The 20327-nt window shown below is 54.5% G+C and overlaps 1 protein-coding gene across 2 annotated transcripts in view; it reads left to right on the forward strand.

Annotated features, from left to right (window-relative positions):
• The first annotated feature begins 350 nt into the window (after positions 1-350).
• Positions 351-20327, forward strand: part of SLC6A6 (solute carrier family 6 member 6) — a 78733-nt gene continuing 58756 nt past the window's right edge. The window contains exons 1-2 of one of the 2 annotated variants that reach the window (XM_057705536.1): positions 351-635; positions 13389-13426. The gene's annotated coding sequence lies outside the window, so the exon portion shown is untranslated. The remainder of the gene's footprint in view (positions 636-13388; positions 13427-20327) is intronic. The other variant, XM_057705537.1, reaches the window with a different exon arrangement.

Genomic DNA, 20327 nt, shown 5'->3' on the forward strand with positions numbered 1-20327 from the left:
CTCGCTCCTCATCGGAAGACAGGAGAGGGCTGAGGACCCGCTGCACTCCTTGGCACCAGGATTTGGAGGTAAAGGGTTTCCTCGAAAAGAGCGCTCTAATGGGGGAAGCAGGGGACCGAGTGATCTCCCGTGGCATGAGGGTGTGTGCGCGCGCGCTCGGCGAGCCCCGGCTCTTTGTGTCCGAGCCCGAGCGCGCGTGCGTGTGCGATGTGTGAGTGTGCGCGTGTGTGTGTGCGTGCGCGCGCGCTCGTGAGTGTGTGTCCGCGTGTGGGGCGGGGCTGCCGCCCGGCCCCGCCCCCGGCCCCGCCCCCGGCCCGGCCAAGCTGGTATTTTTCCACCCAGCAGGATGGGTGATGCTGAGCGCTGCCTGCTCAGACAACAGACACGCGAGGTCAGGAAGAAGCCGCTTATAAATTACCGCTTCCTCCGCGCCGCCGCCAGCGCCGAGCTCCGGGCCCTGGAACGCAGCACCGGTCGCTGGCCAGCGCCGAGTCCCGAGGACGGCGAGCTCAGAGGCCGCGCTCCGCCGAGAGGGAGAGCAGAGCGCGGACCCTGCGGGCCAGAGATCGAGCCGGCGGGCAGCCTTCGGTGAGCGGAACCGAGCGCAGCCAAGTGCAGCGCCGCGGCCGCCCCAGGTACCGAGGGAGAGGGAACCGGGCGCGCGGAGCCCCCACCCCATCCCCGCTCCCCAGCCAGCCCCGACCTCCTCCCCGCCCGGGGACCCCGTTCCGGCGCCCCTTTCACCACCCAGGGAGGGACGGAGGGTCGCCGCTCAGTCCCCCTGCGGGGCTGTTATTGTTTCCCGGGCGAAAGGGCTCAGGCTTCTCGTGCAGGAGCCAGGTGTGTGTGTGTCTGTCTGTTTCGGCGTCTCGATCTCGCTGGGGATCTGCATGTATCTCCGTGTCCCTGTATGTGCCTGTGTGTTTCCCAGGGTGGCTGTTTCTCCATGTCCCCAGCAGCGTGCACTTGTGTGTCCCAATGTGTGCCTGCTATTCTGTGTCCTGGGCTGTGCATGTGTGTGTTCTGGTGTGTGTCTGTGATACCTGTGTGGCTGTGTCTTTGGATATGTGCCCTTGTGTGTCCTGGAGTGTGTCTGTGTGAACCTGTGTGTGACTGTATCTCCAAGTACCTGGCTGTGCACGTGTGTGTCCCCGAGTGTGGCTCTGCCTCTGGGTCCCTGGTTGCGGACACTCGTGTGTCCTCGACTATACCTGAGGGAGTGTCCCCGGTGCCTAGAGGGCCAAACAGCCAAAGCTGGTTCTCCAGGGCAGGCGCTGAGTGGATAGAGGTGATAGGGCGGCAAGGCTCCAAGGGTGAGCCTGAGTGTGGCGTGCAGGTGGCAGTGCCAACGTCCAGCTGCCTGGAGTGGCAGGATGGAGGCCCCAAGGGACAGCTGGGAGCCAAGTGTATAGCAGGCAGGGACAGCAGGACACATCCTTCTCTAGATCTTTCCCTTACTTCTGGGGGTTCCTCTTTTGAGCTGAAGGTTCTGGTCCCCCTCCCACCAGGAGAGCCGGAGAGGGGATCTCAGGGACCTCGTCCTCCGACGGCTGAGGTTTCGTCCCCCCGGAGGGGGACCTGTGGGCTGCCCTCCCGGGCACTCAGAGGGAGGTGTGCGCTGGGCAGGGCCACCCGCCTGGCTATTTTGGTCACTGCCCAGCCTCTGCCAGATCCTGGCCTCCCCCAGGACCAGCCCCAAGGTTTGGGAGGCAGCCCGGGCCCCCATTTCCTGCCGGGAGAAATAAATCAGCTCAGTAACTGCCCCGGACACTTGAACAGAGGGTCTTGGGGCTGAGGTTGAGGCGCGTGGCTCCGTTTGCACTTGGGTGAATTGGCCCCTGCTTTGGCACTGCTGATGTTCAAATAAATGTCATGGGGGAGATCTTATTTTAATTTCTTTTTAATTTTTTCTTGGCTGGAAAGAAGGGGATCTCATCCAGAGTCTCCCAGCCAGAAGGAGTTTATTTTTATGAGAGAGAGCGGGTGAGCGCTTAGCAACCGCTGCCTCCCTCTCGACCAGGGAGTCATGCGGGGAGTGTGGGGTGGGCACAAGGAAGTATGATGTGGGGGCGGAGTGGCAGGAGGAATTTCATCAGGATGGTGTTGGGGAGGGTTGGAGGGGGCCCGAGGGCACTGGCTGAGAACCCACCATAAGGGAGGCGTAGGGGAATGGCCAGAGGTCTTGGGCCTGGCTCAGCCCCCGTTGACCTTGGGCAACCTTTTTTTGGCCTCAGTTTCCTCATCTGTAAAATGGGTGGAGTAAACTGATTATGGGCTAAGCTGAGAACAAAAGGCAGGAGCTTGTCCCCAGGGAGCCGAGTCCAAGTACTGTGCCTCTGTCTTAGTCGGCAGGCGACCTTGGGTGATTCCCTCAGCCACTTTGAACCTCAGCTTTGCTGTCTGGGCAGCAAGGACGCCAAAGCCGGCCTCACTGCGTCCTTGAGGGGATTGAGGGAGATGAGGCTGAGTAAGCCAGTGGTAAGCTGTAAAGCTGGGCTCGGCTTCGGGGCTGCCGATTAGAGGGTGTCACAAGGTCCCAGGTCACGGTGGTATGTGGCAAGGGCCAAGGCACACTCTCAAGCTCTTGTCCTTTGGTGCTGCTCTCGTCCTGACCTGTGGCACAGCCACAGGCGTCCTCCCCTGCCCCGTCCCTCCCATCTCCTCCTGCGGAGATCCGGTCCCATCTGCTTTGTGGAGTCAGGAGGCCCTAGCAAGCGGGTAGTGCCCATTTTACAAATGGGTAGACTGAGAGTGGCCCAGAGGACTTTGCCTTGATTGGACAGCGGCAGGATTGGGCTTCAGAGGGCTCCTCTGGGCCAGTCGTGAGTTTGGGCTCTGCGGACCTTTCGTCACGGATGTCCTGGCGAGTTTAAATTGGACCAGGACCTGGGGAGAACACGGGACAAAGGTGCCGGGTCCTCAGGGTTGGAGGGTGAATGCGTGGACCCCACTGGCGCCTCAGTCCCTCCCCTAGTTACTCATTCTCCCTTCTCTGTGTCTCTCAGGGAGCGCTGCCACTCTTCCGACTCAAGTGTCAGCCCACCACGAGGCAGTGCGGGCTCTGGGGATGGTGTTTTCTAACTCTCCACCTGTCAGCTTGTCAAAGGATTTGGAAGCCTGTCAGACTTTATCTGAAAGTCTTTCCAAAGGTCCCAAAATGATAAGACACTTGTATGTCATTCAACACATTCCTGTATATAGGAAAGAGCTGAAAAATAAATTACAAGGAGCACCTGGGATGCAGCCTGGCCACAGTTGGAAGGGGTCTGGGTGGGAATTTGGGCTGGCCTTGGAACCCCAGGGTCACCTGGCAGGTGTGGGCTGACCCCCTCCCCCCACTTCTGCTGAAGGTCATAACTGAGGGTGGGATTCTTGGGGGCCACATCTCACTCCTCCCTGTTGGCCAGCTTATCTTGGCCACAGTGTTTGTTTGAATTTGCGGGTTCTGGGGAGGAGCCCTGGGTGTGAAAATGCCCAGGGTGGCCTTCGAGTGTGAATGGGAGCTCTTTTTTTAACGTGCCTTGTTTCTTTGCTGTTGTCAGTTCTGGCCAGGCACTGGATTTGGGGTGGAATATTGGCTTTCGAGGAGCTCATAGCCCAGAGGGAGATGGGCAGCGTGGCAGCCGCTGTGACCGTGCTGTGTGTGGGTGACGGTGCTGAGGGTGCCTGCATGGCAGGGTCACAGGCAGGAGGCATTTCAGCTTCTTAGAGGAGAAGATGGTGTTGGAGCTGGCAGCTTCTGCGAACAGAGGAGCAGGGCGGGCCTGCATTCCGGGCAGGGGGCATAGCAGGTGCAAAGGCACAGCGCATGAAATAGCCAAGCGTGTTTGTAGAACAAGCCTCGCAGGGACCCAGCTGGAGAGAGGAACAGGAGCCAGCTGGTGGAGGGCCTTGAGTGCTGGGTAAACCGGGTTAGGCTTTATTCTGAAGGCAGCAGAGACAGAAATAGCATCAGGCTGCGTTTGGGGACAGTAGTGTGGAAACCATTTAAACCTGGGAGTCCGGGCGACCCTCACGGTGAGTGAGGAACTAGGCTGAGGTCCAGGACCGAAGGTGGCCGGGCCATTGCTGGTCAGGGCACAAAGCATTTTCCGTGCCAGCGAATCTTGCCCTGAGCACCTTTTGTAAACATGGGGTGAAGGCCCGGACGTGATGTTTAACAGGTACACAGGCCATTAACTGTGCCTCTGACCTCCCTGGAGCACATGGCCCTGGCACCTGGGGTGAATTACGTCTGTCCTGGACAAGGCTTCTTTCGGGGTTTCCCTGCGCACCTCACCTGCTCAGAGGCTTCGTTTGGAAACCTAAGCAGAGGGGCAGGGATTAGGGGTGGTGGGGAGAGGGAAGAGAATGGAAATTGCTCTTCTGTTTCTAAAAACTAACATACAAACGACAAATCCCCCAACACAATCGAAGGGGAGGGGGTGGGGGGGCAGGGGGCAGGCCCCCTTAACTGTAGTCAGGCATCAGAATTACCTGAGTTACTTTGTACAAATTCAGCTTCCCAGGCCTGGATATACGGAATCTGAATCCCCAGGGGGTGGAGCCCAGGAATCTGTATGTTTAAACGTTTACAACTGTGACTGTTTAAAAATTATACTAAAATTGAGATATAATTTGCATTCAGTGAAATGCAAAGATTCTGTTACAGTTTATTGAGTCTTGTCAAATTGATACACCTGTGTAACCACCATCCAGATCAAACTATAGAGCATTTCCAGCACCCTTGGAAAGGTGGCTTGTACCCTTCTCCTCCTAGAGACAACCAGTTTCTGATTTCTATCACCATTAGTTTTGCCAAGCCTAGAACTGGATTGGTTTGTATGGTGTATACTCTTCTGTGTCTGGCTTCCTTCTGCGTGATGATTTGAAGATCCATGCGTGCTGCTGAGTGCATCAGCAGTTCACTCCTTCTACTGCTGAGGAGTAAACCGTTGTATGGAAGCTCCACAGTTTGTTTATCCACTCGCCTGTGGATGGACATTTGGCTTGTTTCCAGTTTGGGGTGATTATGAATGAAGCGTCTGTGAGCCTTCGTGTCCAAGTCTCTTTGTGGGCATGTATTTTCTTTTTTTTTTTGGGCACACGGGCTTCGTTGCTCCGCGGCATGTGGGATCTTCCTGGAGCTGGGATCGAACCCGTGACCTCTGCATTGGCAGGCGGGTTCTTAACCACTGCGCCACCTAGGAAGCCCCAGGGCATGTATTTTCATTTCACTAGGAGTGGAACTGCTGGGGCGTGGGGTGAATATTTGTCAGCTTTATGAGAAACTGTCAAAAAAGAGTCTCTTTTAATTACAAAAGCAATAGACCTCAAGCAATACAACACTGTACAAACTAAAAGTGATTTTTAAAGATCATTTTATTTAATTAATTAATTTATTTATTTATTGGCTGCGTTGGGTCTCTGTTGCTCCACATGGGCTTTCTCTAGTTGCGGCAAGCAGGGGATACTCTTCATCGCGGTGCATGGGCTCCTCACTGCGGCGGCTTCTTTTGTTGTGGAGCACGGGCTCTGAGCACGCAGGCTTCAGTAGTTGTGGCACATGGTCTCAATAGTTGTGGCTCACGGGCTCCAGAGCGCAGGCTCAATACTTGTGGTGCCCGGGCTTCGTTGCTCTGCGGCATGTGGCATCTTCCTGGAGCAGGGATTGAACCCATGTCCCCTGCATTAGCAGGCGGATTCCTAACCACCGTGTCACCAGGGAAGTACCTTAAAGATCATTTTAAAAAAAAGTGCAATCTAGTTTTCAGTCTGTCTGACTATCTGTCTATCGTCTCTATCCTCTATCTCTTCCTGTAATAGCAAGAAAGGGCTTTAAGATTATACATTTTCCTCTGCATACAGCTTTGTACCCCTCAGATATCTAGGTGGACATATATTCCTTTTTAGATGAGTTTTCATTTCAGTGTTGATTTCCTCTTTGATCCAGGGTTGTTTAGGATCTGTTCAGCACGCTAGCCGCAGTTCTGTTTTGTTGTTAACGAAAATGGCATCATACTGTTCTGGGTTCTGCCACTTATGCTATTCAAACAACAGGCCATTGTGGAAGGGTTGCTTGTCAGAACATACAGATCTCCAGGCCATTCCGAACAGCTAGGCTGCATTTGGGAATCACTGACTAAGTCTGGCCTGTCTTAATCACCCTGAGTGCTGCCAGCTCAGTGAATGAAACGCTCCCACCCAATGGCTTTGCACTTACCCTGAAGGTGGGCAGAGAAGCAGCCCAAGGGTGCTCAGTATTCTGAGATAGGAAGGAAGCGATTCTTAATTCAGCACCACTAGGTCTTATCTCCTTTCCTGCATTTAAGCCCTGTTCCTGACTTAGGGGTTCTTACCTCCATCTTCTCGAAGAGTTCATCCAGTCTCAGAAAGTGACTTACCACCCCTCACACAGCTGGGACCTGGGAAGGAGAACCGCACTTGTTTTTTATCGAGCCACCTGCAAGGTGTCCCGCATAGCACCAAAGCCAGAGGGAGACATAAATAGATAAAACAGCCCCTAGGCTCAAGGAGCTCACAGTCCCACGGGAGGGGAGAAGGTCTGTATCAGGAAGAGGTTAATGAACAATCCCAGGGGATTATGCCAAGGGCAGGGAACAGCTGGAAGGGTGTGAGGAAGGGCCCGCGGTCCACTGGCTGGGGGTGTAGGGACTTTGAGGTCACGGAGTTAAGTCTCCCCTCCCACCCACTTAGTGGATGCGGAGACTGACATCTGAATGAGGCCTAGCTCAACAAGAGGGCCGCTGCTCCCAAACTTGCCGTTCTCTCCCCTACCCCTCTGCCGCCACCCCCCCATTCGGTGCTCATGTTAAACAGGTGACGTTAACGGCAGTGTTTTTACTTCTGCCTCAAGCTTTTTTTTTTTTTAATAAATTTATTTATTTATGTGTTGGCCATGTTGGGTCTTCAATGCTGCCTGCTGACTTTCTCTAGTTGTGGCGAGTGGGGGCTCCTCTTCATTGTGGTGCACGGGCTTCTCATTGCAGTGGCTTCTCTTGTTGCGGAGCACGGGCTCTAGGTGTGCGGGCTTCAGTAGTTGCGCACACAGGCTCAGTAGCTGTGGCACACAGGCTTAGTTGTTCCGAGGCCTGTGAGATCGTCTCAGATCAGGCATCGAACCCATGTCCTCTGCATTGCCAGGCGGATTCTTAACCACTGCCCCACCAGGGAAGTCCCTGCCTCAAACTCGTGATGACTGTCCTCAGAACTCTCTGATCCTGATTCTGTCACAGCAGTGGGAAAGGGGATGAAAGGGCAAAGCCACACTGATCCAAACGATTCCTAGGGCTTGGCTGCACAGGAGACACCTGCGGGATCTGGAATGGGGCTTCCTGGACAGCAGGGCCACTTGTTCAGGGAGGAGTGGGGAGCCTGGCTCTGGTGGGCAGCTCTGGCCACCGTGTGGAACAGAATGGAGGCAGGTGTGAGAGAGCTGGTGAGTGTCCCTGCTGCAGGGCAGGACAGCTGCATTCTTTTGGTCCCGTGTACCTTGGGTCTTCCCTGGACACACACCACCCCCAGCTTTGCCCCCACCCTCCCCTCATTGAGCGGAGGCTGGAACCACCCCTTCCCACCTCTCTCCTTTGCACACGATGAAAGATTTCCACCATCCCCTTTCCTGCAGGAAGTCCTTAAGGCAGCCAGGTTGCCAGCCAGGTTGCCGTTGCCGTTGCCTGGTAGGGGTGGAGAGGTGCGGTTGGCCTTGGGTTTCAGCAGAGTCATGCTTCATGGGGGAAGGGCTCCGGAAGGGGGCGGTCCTGAAGGCTCTGCCCTTTTGCCCCATGGCCAATCGGCACCTGGAGACAGAGGGCTGCTCAGCCCCAATGGTGGACTCAGGCCATGATTTTCAGAACATTCATTCTATCGCCAGAAGGCACCTGGTATCTCCTTTCTGGGTGGATGCCACAACAGCCCAGGACAGCAACCTCCTCACCAGCCTCCTCACCAGCCTCCATGCCTCCTGGGCTTCTCTCTGTAGCATTGGGGGTCAGCTCTCAGCATGTCACTCTTCTGCTCCCAAGCCTTCAGTGGCTCCCTAGTGCTTGGCGAAATCAAGTCCAAACTCCTTAGCCTGGCATTCAAGGCCCTTCATGATCTGGCTCCTGGCCAGTGTTTATCCTCATCTGCCACCACTTCTCTCTGCTCCCTGTGATCTGGCTGGTTTCTGCTCCTAGCCTGAGCCTCAGGCTCTCAGTGCTGCCCAGACCTCAGCCCAAAAGGCCGTTCCTCCCTTCCCTCCTAATTCCCACTCTTGGAGGGCCAGCTTGAGGCTACCTGCTTCATGAAGGCTTAATGGTGCCTGGCACATCGTAAGCACCCAACAAAGATTGTCAGAGTCAAAGTGGACTTAATCTCACCCTGCTCGGAGCCCCTGTGGACCTCTTCTCTGGCTGGAACCCGGACCTGTGGTCTTGTCTTTTATCCAGCCCCCTGACCGGGGGCACATCAGGGGAGTGACAGATGTCCCAGCAGCCAGCTTAGGTCCTGGAGCACAGTAGGTGCCCAGCACGCAAATCAAGGCCGTCTGATTTCCGCTATTCTGAAATGAGAGCCTATAGTTTGAACATCTGAGTGGGTCCAGGCTTGGAAATTATATCCACCCGCCACCATCCATCCTTCCAACAAATGTTTGTTGTAGACCCTGTGCTGGGCCCTGGGGATGTGGCAGGTGAAGAGGATGGACCGACTTATGCCCTCATGGAGCTGACCACAGAATTAAGTGAATTGTTACAGGGGTGCCGCGACACCAGGGCTTGGATGCCCTTGGCCACTGGCTTGCTGTGTGACCTAGGCAAGTCCTTTCCCCTCTCTGGTCCTAACCTGTAAGGAAACTTCATGTTTGAGGGAAATACCTGCTGAGTGAAGGGTGGAGAAAGACCCTACTTTCTCTCTGTTGGGGAACACACATCGTCATCACACAGGGGGTCCCGTGGGGCCCCCTTTAAGGATTTGATTGTGGTCCCGTTGGTTTTTAGGATGTTCTAGCCCTCACTCTGAAAGGGGGCACCTGATTTGGGGACTGGAGTTCAGAGATGCTTTGAACAGAGCTCTTGCAATAGGCTTTTAGTGAAAAACACTTCCTCAGTGAAGAAAGTGGGTTTTATTCCACCATTGGTGGAAGAGTATAGATCAGAATAGACCTTAAGAAGAAAAAGACCCAACCTGCCAGCCCCAGCCTGCCAGCCTCTGTCGCCGGGACTGGACAGAATTGTTTCTGTTTCCACTTCTCTCCAATGGAAGGTGTGGGCTGTTTGCCAAGGGGTGCATCCCAGGCCTGAAAACATGGTACCAGTCGCTGCAAAATGGTCTCCCAGGGGCAGCTCCTGGCCTCCCGTGCGGTTTGAGTTGTCCACTCAGAGTTTTATAAAATCGAGCCAGTATTGTTTTCAACGTGGATTTCTTTTTTTCTTTTGCACCTCCCTCTGGCCACTCGGTTTCTTTGAATGGCCTGCTGGCCCCCCGGTAGCCCCCCGGGGCCTCCCCAGTGTGCCCAGCCCACTGCCGCCTCCTCGGTTGGGTCCTGGGCAAGTGGGAGCCTTCGTGCTGGGTTCCTTCAGCAGGGCTGACAGTGCAGCATAGGGGAGGGGAACCCCTAGACCTTTCAGGGGACCCCTAGTGCTTTCAAGGGGCATTTCAGGGCTGAAACAGCAGAAATCCAGCCACCCCCACCTACCCGTCCACCCCAACCTGCACACCCCTCCACACCTCCCAGGACAGCCCTCTCTGCCAAGCTCTGCTGTGAGTTCTGGGCGGCACTCCAGGCAGAGAGGGTGATTTGCTTCCTGGAATGTAAAAGGTTCAGCCTTCTGCAAGAGAGGACCAGGCAGCCAGTCTCTGCCGAAAACCCAAATCTGAGACTTGAAATGTTTTCGGTGTATTTTGTTACCCTGGCTGAGCCGTGAGTTCAGTTCGATGGTCTGTACCTCCTTGCGAAGCCCCGTGTCCCTTCCGCTCTCCTGAGCCATCCAGGGGCACATCCTTAGTTGGGAGGCTGGGGGAAGCTGGAGAATTTTTCTTCCCTCTCTCAATATTTCATTCCCTCTGACCCTTGCCTGCCATTCTCTCAGCCCTGGGGGTTGTTGGTGCTGTACATCTTGGCTCTGTCCTGGGATGTCGCAACAACCACAGTAGTAATTATAACATATAGCAGCGTTCCTCAGACTTGGAAGATGTAGGCCTTACCTGGGATCTTGTTAAAATGCCCCTTCCCCGGCAGGAGGACTAAGGTGGGGCCTGAGATTCTGCATTTCTAAGCAGCTTCCAGGTGCTACCGATGCTGCTGGTCTGGGGGTTGGTGGGGTTGGGGGGGGGATGGGAACACTGAGTAAAGGAGGTAAATCATAGCTTTTGGGCACCAGCCACACTTTATAAGCCGGGGGCTGTGGCTTATGAGCATCTCTTCCTAATCGTCACCAAAGGTACCATCATGCCCATTTTGCATGTGAAAAGCTGAGGCTCCAGAGAGAGCAGGTAACTTGCCCGAGGTCACACAGCTGAGTGGCGGCTGAGCCGGGCCAAGCCCTCTGGGCCAGTGCCACCTTGGAAAGGCTGCTGGTGGGGAAGCCGTTTTCTGCTGAACAGTGTCCGTGGTCCAAAAGCCACAGGAGGCTTTTCAAGGCGGCCAAGTCGGATGTAAATCAGGGAGAGCCAGGGGCCAGCCGGGCCGTGCTGACAGCAGGGCGGCCCAAAGCAGTGTGTCAGGACCAGGCTGGCTGTGGGATCTGGTGCTGGCTTGCGGCCTGGTTGGGGGAGCAGCTGGGGGTGCCCACAGCTCCTGGAAGACCCGCGTGGGGCCTGCCTGGAGCCCAGGGAGGCACCAGGTCACACTTACTGCCTCCCCATTGTGTAGATGAATCCCAGGATGGAGGGCTGGCTGTAAGAGTCAGCAGTGGGACAGGTGGAAGCTGGGACCTGGTGCTTTAGTTGTTTAAAGGCTGGCTCATCCTTGCAATCACGTGGGCACTTTCCCTTCACTGAGGGTCTGCTTGGGGGACTGAGGGGCTGTGGTCTTCTGCCTGGCTGGACCTTCCTTTTTACTCTGGATACCTGCCATAAGCAACTGGGAAGAGTAGACTGGATCTAGAGTCTGGGTCCTCAGAATGTGGTCCCTGGGCTAGCGGTCTGAACAGTACTGGGAGCCTGTTAGAATGCAGAATCTTGGTCCCTACCCAGGCCTGCTGACTCAGTCCCTGGGGGTAGTGCCCAGGCCTCTGTGTTTTAACAAACCCTCCAGGCTTAACGTTGAGATGGGCTGATTTCTCCATCTCCAGGGGTAGGGGAGGGTCAGTCCTAACCTTTGCAACTGGCTAGAGTCCCAGGGCTGCAGGAGGACCTCAGCTGTCATTTCATCTGTGCCTCTCTTTTCTGATGGCCTGAGTGTCAGAGAGATAAAGAGACATGCATAAACTTACGCTGCAAATTCAAGGCAGGTTTGGGTCGGTTCTTAGGGCTGCAAGTGGCAATAATCAGTTCAAACATTTACTGACTCCTTTAACGGAAAAGCCCAGAGTCGTACTTCAGGTATGGCTGGATCCAGATGCGGAAAGATGTCACTGGGGCTCAGTTTCTTTCTCTCCCTTTCTGGGCTCCATGTCCCTCCTCTGTTGGCTCCATTCTCCTTGGGGTGCCCTCAGCTGCACAGGGTGTTACCTGCCCCCACCCCCAGCAAAGCCATCTCAGCCTAGAAAGAGCTTTCTTTTTTTCCCAGTATTTTCAGCACAAGTCTCTGTCGTCACTCCCAGTGTCCAGTCTTGGTCATGTGCCCATCCTAGAGCCAATCATGACAACCCTCTGATTGGCTCAGCCTGGCTCATATGCCCATGAGCTCAGCCCACCCAGAACCCCATGGGCTGGGAGTGGCATATGGGGGTCTCCAGGGGGAATGGATTTAGGCTGTCCCCAGAAAAGGAGTCCAGGTGCCAGCACAGTAGCTAGACACACAGGGGCTTGGTGCCATTTTTATTCTCCTCCAAGCTAGACTGGCCTCATGCAACTGCTAATCTCTTGCTTCAGGTAAAATCATACTCTCCTTCCTCTGGTTCTTTTACCATTGTGCCTGTGATTGTGCATGGAACACGCTACCTTCCTCTTCCCCTTTGTCCCTCTTCCCTTGGTATGGTCCTGGATAACAAGGAACACACTGCCACTTCCACCACCTGCACCCACTGCAGACATTACTAATCCACCCAGACTCCACAGAGCCGCGCATCCACCCAGAGAGTGAAGCCTCAGTGGCATCCTTGTTAGCCTCTACCATGTGATTCCAGGCTCCGAGAGAGTGGGGACCTCAGCTGTCTTGTTCACTGCCAGGTTCCCAGTGCCTAGAACAGTGCCTGGCATATAGTAGACGCTCAATAAATAATTGACTCAGTGTTTCTACCCCAGGCGCCTCAGACACAGTGGGTGTCCATGTGAGCCTGGTGAACGTGGGAGCCCAAACACAGCAATGAGGCTGTCTAATTCGGGCGGACAGGGGGCTCTGTGGACTGCTGGAACCCAGTTCTGAGTCTGGGGAAGAGGCTCCAAGGGCAGGGCTGCAGGTACAAAGAGGAAAGAAGCGCCCAGCCCTGGAGGCCTCGTGCCTCTCCCAGCACAGGCGCGCTTCCCACCCTGCTCATCTATTTAACTGTTCATCCAAATGTAAGATCTTCCTTGATAAGGAAGTTTCCTGGTTTTCTTCATGTTTTATCCCAGGAAACCGGGAGAGGCTTCCAGCACAGCTCTGCTGGTGGAATGAGAGGCATGAGAGGCAGAGGTGATCTGCCTGCACTTGCATCGTTTCCCAATCCGAGTCCCAAAGAACAGCGGAGGGCTATTAAAAAAAAAAAAGCCTTCAGGGGTCAGTCACATTTGGGGACTGCTTGGCTGAGCACAGTTCAGCAGATTTCTTTGGTGCAGTGACACTCAGCCTCTAACCAGGGGATGAGTGTCACGTTCTCCATCTGGCTTCGGCGGGTCCCTGTGCTCACAGAGGACAGTCACTCACAGACCTGGGTGCGTGGCTGAGCTGGGATGGGGGTGGGGCACTGCTTACCATTCTCAGCCAGCAAGAAGAGCCCTCCCCCTCCTGACCTGGGGCTGGGCCGCGGGCCCCTCCCCTCTCTGGTTCTTGCGACTGACAGTTTTAGGGACCCTGCACCCAGGTAGGGGGTGTGTGAGTGTGTACCTGTGTGTGAACACGTGGGGGGGGGTGCATGCACGTGCGAGTGTGTGTGGGAGCGCCCGGATGCCCCAGTTTCCCCCGCCCTGGCCCCACTGGGTGTGGGCAGGGTCCCTCCCAGGTGTGTGGTCTGGGTGGTCACACAGGGAATAGACTCTGGGTCCTGCATACACCACACCCTGACCAGATCTCTTCTTTCCTTCTCTGCTTCCCCTTCTTGCGATAGGTCCAGAGCCGCAGCCCTTTGTGAGGAGGCTCCAAAACGTAAGTGGCATTTGACCTCCCCATGGTCTCGATGTCTCACCTCGGGTGGCAGTGACGCGCGGTGGGAGCTTAGGATCTCAGAGAAGGAGACGCGAACCTCCAAGGCCCCAGCACCTTGTCCACAGGTCCCCTCTGGGTGGCGGGTCCACGGCCCAGCTTGGCTACCTGCGCATGTCGGTGGCAGGGAGGTAGCCCTGCAAATGGGCCGAGCACTGATTTCGGGGTCCTGGCCTGGACCCCAGCCTGGCTCTGCACCGGGCAGTGAGGGGTCCCTAGAGGAGCTGATTCTAAGGTTCCAGGTCAGACGCGTGTGAAAGGGTGAGCTGCTTGGCTCCCAGCTGACCAGATGCTCCAGGAATCAGGCGGCTGTCTCAATTATCTCTTTATTGAATGTTTTATTTTTTTTTAATTGAAAATCTTCAGGAAAGTTGCAAGAATGTGACACTGAACCTGTGTGTCCCTCACTTAGATTTTCCCATTGTCAACATTTGCCTCGTTTGCTTCATTACTTTACTATATGCTATAAAAACAGTCGCATGAATATTCTGAATCACTGGGGAGTTTCAGGCTGATGCCCCTTTGCCTCTAATCCTTCAGCATGCATTTCATAAGAGCAGGGCCATTCACTCTCTTATGTAAGTACACAATGATCAGCCCTGGAACATTTAACATCGGCACAATTCTGTTATCTAATCTAAGACTTTAATGACATTTTGCTGATTGTCTAGTATTTATAGAACCTCCCCCCCCCACCACCAGCTGAGGATCACAATAGCATTTTTAAAAGGGGTTTAATGGGGGCCGTGACTCATTCACCTTTCTGCAGCTGCCTTCTACACCTTGATTTAAACATCCTCACTGTGAGGGCTTTCAAAGAAGTCTTTGAGTCGTGACATTCAGTAAGAAGTACACTTTATGACAGGACGCCGCGTGTACTTACACACGCATGAAACTGAAACCAAAGTTTCACAAAACAATACTCGTAGCCTCACTGTCTTCAGGGCTCCGTTCTGTTGTGTTTTATGGCAGTGGTAGCCCTGACCCTCTGAGTTGATTGCACGAGACGCTAGTACGTCCAGCTCTGGAGTTTGAAAAACCTGGCTTCCTGGGCAGAAACTTCTTCTCGGGATCAACTCCCACAGGTCTGGGGCTGGGTTCGGTTGATGGGGGTCACCTAGGAAGCCAGGACAGGGAGAAATGCCCCAAGACCCTTGGCCTCTTGCTGCGGGTGGTGGCCCTGATTCTACTCCAGTCAACAAGCCCCCAGGCCTGGGTCTCTGTCACCAGCAGCCCCAGGCCCCCGGCCCCACCCAAGACCTGTTCTTCATGCTGTGACATCAGATGCGGAAAATCAGGCTGGCGTATCCCTGGTGGCTCAGGACACCTCCCTGACCAGCTGCCAGGTGGCAGGGAGATGCCCTGCTCCGGGTCAGCCTCTAGGGTCACTGCTGTCATAAACCGCAAGAGGAATAATTGCGAACTTTTACGAAACTCTTCAACGACGTTCATGGTGCCACCGAGGGTTTGATGATGGCAGTGGGTTTTCTCATGCAGCTGTCCTGTGATGCGCACTGTGGTTCTGCCATTTTTGGGTACTTACTGTGCACGAGGCGCTGCTAGCACCTCAGATGCCTGCCGCCCCCAAAGGAGCCCTGTCAGGTGGGTGCTATACGTCGGTGGTCTCCATTGTACAGATGGGGAAACTGAGGCGCAGATTGGTGAGCTGCTGCCTCCTCCCCCCCACCACGTCACACAGGATTTGAACCCTGGTTGATCTGACCCTGGTGCCCACAGCGTCCAGCATGGCCCTCCCCTCCCCTTCCCCCAGGCTGGAGCAGACTCTGGTCCAGCCCCATCCCGAGGCCTCTCACTGGTTAATGAGCAGCTCAGGCAGCCAGGTGCCTGCCACAGTGAAGCTGGGACGTGAGCTCTGCTTCCAGATAAAGAGAATCTTGTTCAAGGGGCTTGGTCTTTAGAGGCAATAAACAGAGGCCGGCCACAGTTCCTCTCTTCCAAGACTTGCTGATCCGTCCATACTTGGTGGGAGCCCTTTTTACAAGAGAGCCCGCTGAGGCGGAAAGGCCTGTCTGATGCCTCCTCCAAGCAGCCCTCTTGGTTTAGTCTTTCCGAAATGTCTCCCTGGCCCCCTGACATGGCTGGCAGCGGGATTTGGAGGGAGGTGTCGTAGAGAACGGTTGTCATCTCTGAGGGCTGAGCCCTGCTAGGCGTGTGGCCTTCCGTTTCCATCTGAGAAAGAGAACTGTGATCACTGAAAAGCCCCTCAGGGTGGAAGAGATGAGAGATGTGTGCCTGCCTCTTGGCTGGTCAGCAGACCCTGGCTTATTAATGAACCAGCCAAAAATACCAATCCTGACCCGGGGGCAACCCGGGTAGTGGAGAGTTCATGGAGCTGGAGAGTCAGAGAGCCCAGGTTCAGATTCTGGCTCCACCCCTGGCCAGCTGTGTGATGGCAGCCACTCACTGAGCCTCCACTTCCCCACCTGTGAAATGGAACAATAACAGCCTCGGGAGGAGTGGAAAGTGAATGCAGGAGCAGGGGTAACGATCAGTTGTCACAGTGGGGTTTGCAAGTGCTCAAGGGGCCTGACAAAGTCCGTGCCCAGCACCCAATAGCATGTCTACCTCCTCTCCCAGGTGGGGTCACCTAAGCAACCCCCCTCCCACCTGAAAATCAGATCCACCCTCTTGGGTGCCTGAGAAGTTTAGGAAGGGGAAACCTCTCTGGGCTTGCTGTGAGAATTCCCGTGAGGCATTTTCCACCTGCACCTCCCCCCACCCCACACCCCCCCCCCACCCTCCATCCCCAGCCCGTAAACTCTGGCAGGGGAGGGTTTGTCAGTACAGATGTCAGTACAGATGTCCAGCTAAGCACGTGCTGCCTAGAAGGGCCAAGACAGTGAGAAGATGGTGTTCATTGTTTACCTTGATTATAAAAGTCGTACAGTTTCTTACAAATTGAGATACGCTTGACACACAAGATAAGTGTACATTTAAGGTGTGCGACCTGTTGATTAGGTCCATTGCTATTGCAGTAGGAGTGTCACGGTGGCATTAGCTAACACCCGCATCCAGTCCCTTATTGATTTCTTCTAGCGTTGAGAAGTAATATGTTTTTCATATAGAAAATTTGGAGAGCACAGAAAAGTCAAAAGAAGAAAATCAAATTCATCTCTATTCCTATCATCCAGAGATAACTACCTGATGGTACATTTATAAATGTGGGGGTCATGTACCTTTTGTACAATTTTCCTTCCCAAATTGACCTCATAACATAACTGTTGAGCAGCCAATGTCTCCCCCCGGCCCCCCCCCCCCCCCAACCTATTTCTGAGAGTGTTTTTGGGTCTTGGGTCTTCCAAGTCCAGGGTTGGCAGACTTCCTAAAGGCTTGGATAGCATGGATTTGGGGCTTGTGGGTCATGTGATCTCACCTCTGATGTTGCAGCTAGAACCTAGCCCAAGACAACAGGCAAAGGGTGGATGGAGCTATGTGCCAATAAAACTTTGTTTACAAAAACAGTGCTGAATCTGGCCCGGGGGCCACAGTTTGCTGACCCCCTGTTCTAGTTTGTTTTGATTTGTTTGGGTAAACCATCCTTTATTTAAGTAATCCCCTAGTGAGGAGAGATTGGCTGTGTGCAGTTTCTCTTTCTTGAAAACCACTCTGCTGTGAACATCTTTTTTTTCTCTTTTCTATTTTTAATTGTGGTAAAATACAGATAACATAAAATTTGCTGTCCTAACCAGTTTTAAGTCTACAGTTTCGTTGTGTTGCGTGTATTCACATTGTTGTGCAATCAATCTCCAGAACTTTTTCATCTTGCAAAACTATATGCAGTAAACATTTTGCGCATTGGTTTGGTCAGGAAATTGGAATCACGAGCCTGAAGGGGGTGTGCATTTTTAAGATGCTGGCATTTGTTGCCAAATTAGTGACCCTCCGGGTCACTAATTTGACCCTCCAGAGATTGCCCTAATGTCATCAGTGACAGCCCTCAGTCCTTGAGAGAGAGAGAGAGAGGTTCCTGGGGAATGTGCCTCCAGGGTCTCAGGGGTGGATTTATTTAAAACGATCCATCCCAGAGGAGCCGCTCCCAGTCTGCCAGCCTTCCTTTTTTTGGGAAGAACGTAAAAACTCGGGAAACAAAAAAGGCTGTGAGTCCTAGGCTTCCACCGAGGCTGGTAAATACACGCTTTAGAGAGAGGAGAGGTGTGTTTAAGACCTAATCTCCCTATGTGTATAAAACAGATGATTGAACCTGGTGTACCCCCCCAAAAAAAAAAAAAAAAAAAAGACCTAATCTCCCAATGAGTCCTTCCTCTCTGGGCCCCAGGGTCTTCTGTCAAGATAGACATGATGTAGAATCTGTCTTCTCTGGTTGTTGTGAGGATCAGGGAAGGAAAACTATGAAGGTTCTTAGTACAGCGACTAGAACATAGCAGTTACTGAAAGCGGTACTTCTCATTATAATTGGTCTTCCTGTTGCTGCTGTTATTGTTCATACTTCTGATACCTCTATCAGGGTAGGCTGAACACATGGACAGTAATAGCGTGTGCAGCCGTTTGCCATTCTCGAAAAGGTCTCCCATCTGTAATACTTGCGTTATCGGATAGCCTAGTTATTACTGTTGCCATGTAACAGGTGAGAGATGTGAGGCTCAAGGAGGCAGCTTGAGGTCAGCCGCGTTTCAGGATGCGTCCTGGGGTGAGCGACGTCTTTGGCTTCTCGTCTTGAAGTCAAAGCTGCTGAGAGACAGGGCCTCTGGACCACCAGGCCAAGCAGGAGCCTCCTCGCCTGGCCTCACCTGTGGCGGGAAAGCTTGGGCGTCGGGTGGAGAGAAGATTCCTTGGGTGTATCTTCCTATCTTGGCTCTTAGCCCCAACAGGGGTCACACAGGCATTTCTTCAAGGAGAGAAATTATTATTCAATGTGTGTGGTTCTTTCCCCACCACCAAGCAATTCTCCAGCACCAGCGGGGCGTGCTGCACCTAAAGTCGAGACTGACGCTGTTCATGTGGAGATAACCTCAGATTCCCCGGGCGAAGGGCTCCATCCCACAGGACTGCCCCCCACCCCCCACCCCCAACTTCAGCCCAAATGGCTATGAATCGGAGGTTCCCACGACCCCCTCCTTGGGTTGCATTAATTTGCGAGAGCGTCTCACAGAACCCAGAGAGACATGGTGCTCGCTAGATCACCGGTTTATGACAGAACGACATAACTCAGGAAGCTCCCCAAACCCTGGCCTTTGGGGACGTTATGGAGGCCTCATTACCTAGGCGCGCTCGAGTCAACCTCCAGCCCCTCTCCCCTCCCCTGGGTTGGGGGGTAGTGGGACTGAAAGTTCCAGCCCTTTCTCCAGGCAACCAGCCCCCTCCCTTAGCTGCCTCCTGAGTCACCTCATTAACATAACAAAAGGCACCTCGATCACTCTCGCCACTTAGGAAATTCCAAGGGTTTTAGGAAGTCTGTGCTGGAAACAGGGATGGAGACCAACTTTATCTTTCTTATTATAAATCACGGTATCACAGGTTTGGCTTGTTTTCCCTCGGAAACTGACAAGGCCTTTCAAAAAACCAGAGCTTCTCAGCGTGGTGAAACCTGAGAGGTTTCTGGAAGATACTGCTCACTGGTAATCTGTGCTTAGCCAGCAGACAGCAAGTCCAGAAACCCGGCTCCTAAAACAAAGCAGGCCACCTCCCAACCCCTGGGGCTGCCGTTGGCCTCTGGCCTGGAGGGGCTGACTCCCTGGGGCAGTTCCCTGCAGCACCTCCTTTATTTACCCATTTGCTGGGGGACCTCAGGCAAGGCCCGTCCTTTCTCTGGGCCTTAGAGCTTCCTCACGTGTAGAACCGGGGTCTGGGATCCTCTCCCCGGGGTGGCTGCTGGCGTGGCAGTGCTGAGCTTTGGCCACGAGTGTCAGCTCTGCCGTTTCAGAGCCGGGTGCCCTAGGGTGAGGGGTCTCCCTCCCTGAGCTGGGTGTTCTCTGTAAAAGGGGCACAAGTGCATGTGCCCCTGGGGTCTGTGGGCTGAGGAAAGGGGCCACCCCCAGTGCAGCCTGGCCACCGCTGGCACACCCTGCGCGGGGCCTTACATGGGGACACCTGGCGTCCCCTTGTCGCTCCCCCCACAGAGGGACTTTGGGCTCGCCCGCCCCCCCGCCCTTCATTCCCAGCCTCCTCGCCCCTCTCCTCCGCCTGAGCTCCTGCTCTGTGGGTCCACCAGGGCCCACGCCGCCCTCACCCCCTCCTGCCACAGCGAGGGGATGTGGCTCTTGTTTCTGTTTCTGGGGTCGGGTACCGTGAACTTCTGTGCGTCTTGCTGCCCCCCTACCCCGGTCTTTTCTGGGTGCCCTGCCCGCCCCTGACCATCTTCCTCACGTGAGCACCTTCTCTTGTCCCTTAAGTTCCTGAGGCCCGGGTGAGGAATCGGAGGCTGAGTCCTGATGGGTGGGAAGGATGCCATGATCGATTCGCAATGTCTTTCGGGGGGTGGGATGGGAGAAGGTGGCATGTGGGTGTCTACGCGACCCCCTTGGTAGCAGACACCTGCTTTGGAAAAACTGCGGAAAAAAGGAAGAGCCGAGACGACTGTGAAAGGTCTGCACAGCCACCGGGCAGGAGGCGTCCTCCGGGTGGAAAGAAAGACAGGAACACGACGATGGGAGACGGTGACCCTTGAGTCCCAAGTTACCTAATTCGTGTTTAGGTGGAGGTCTTTAGGCCAGGCACCCAGAGGGTTTGATTCCTCGTATTTCCTGGGCCTCATATTTTGTGCTGGACACGGGGTGGGAGTGATAAGACATCAAGACCCTCCGGATAAGGTTGCAGGTAAAAGGCAGGTGTGCTTGAGAGGTGCAGCGACCTGCCCAAGGTCACA

The sequence above is a fragment of the Hippopotamus amphibius genome, chromosome 13 (assembly GCF_030028045.1).
Source record: "Hippopotamus amphibius kiboko isolate mHipAmp2 chromosome 13, mHipAmp2.hap2, whole genome shotgun sequence".
Taxonomy (NCBI): domain Eukaryota; kingdom Metazoa; phylum Chordata; class Mammalia; order Artiodactyla; family Hippopotamidae; genus Hippopotamus; species Hippopotamus amphibius.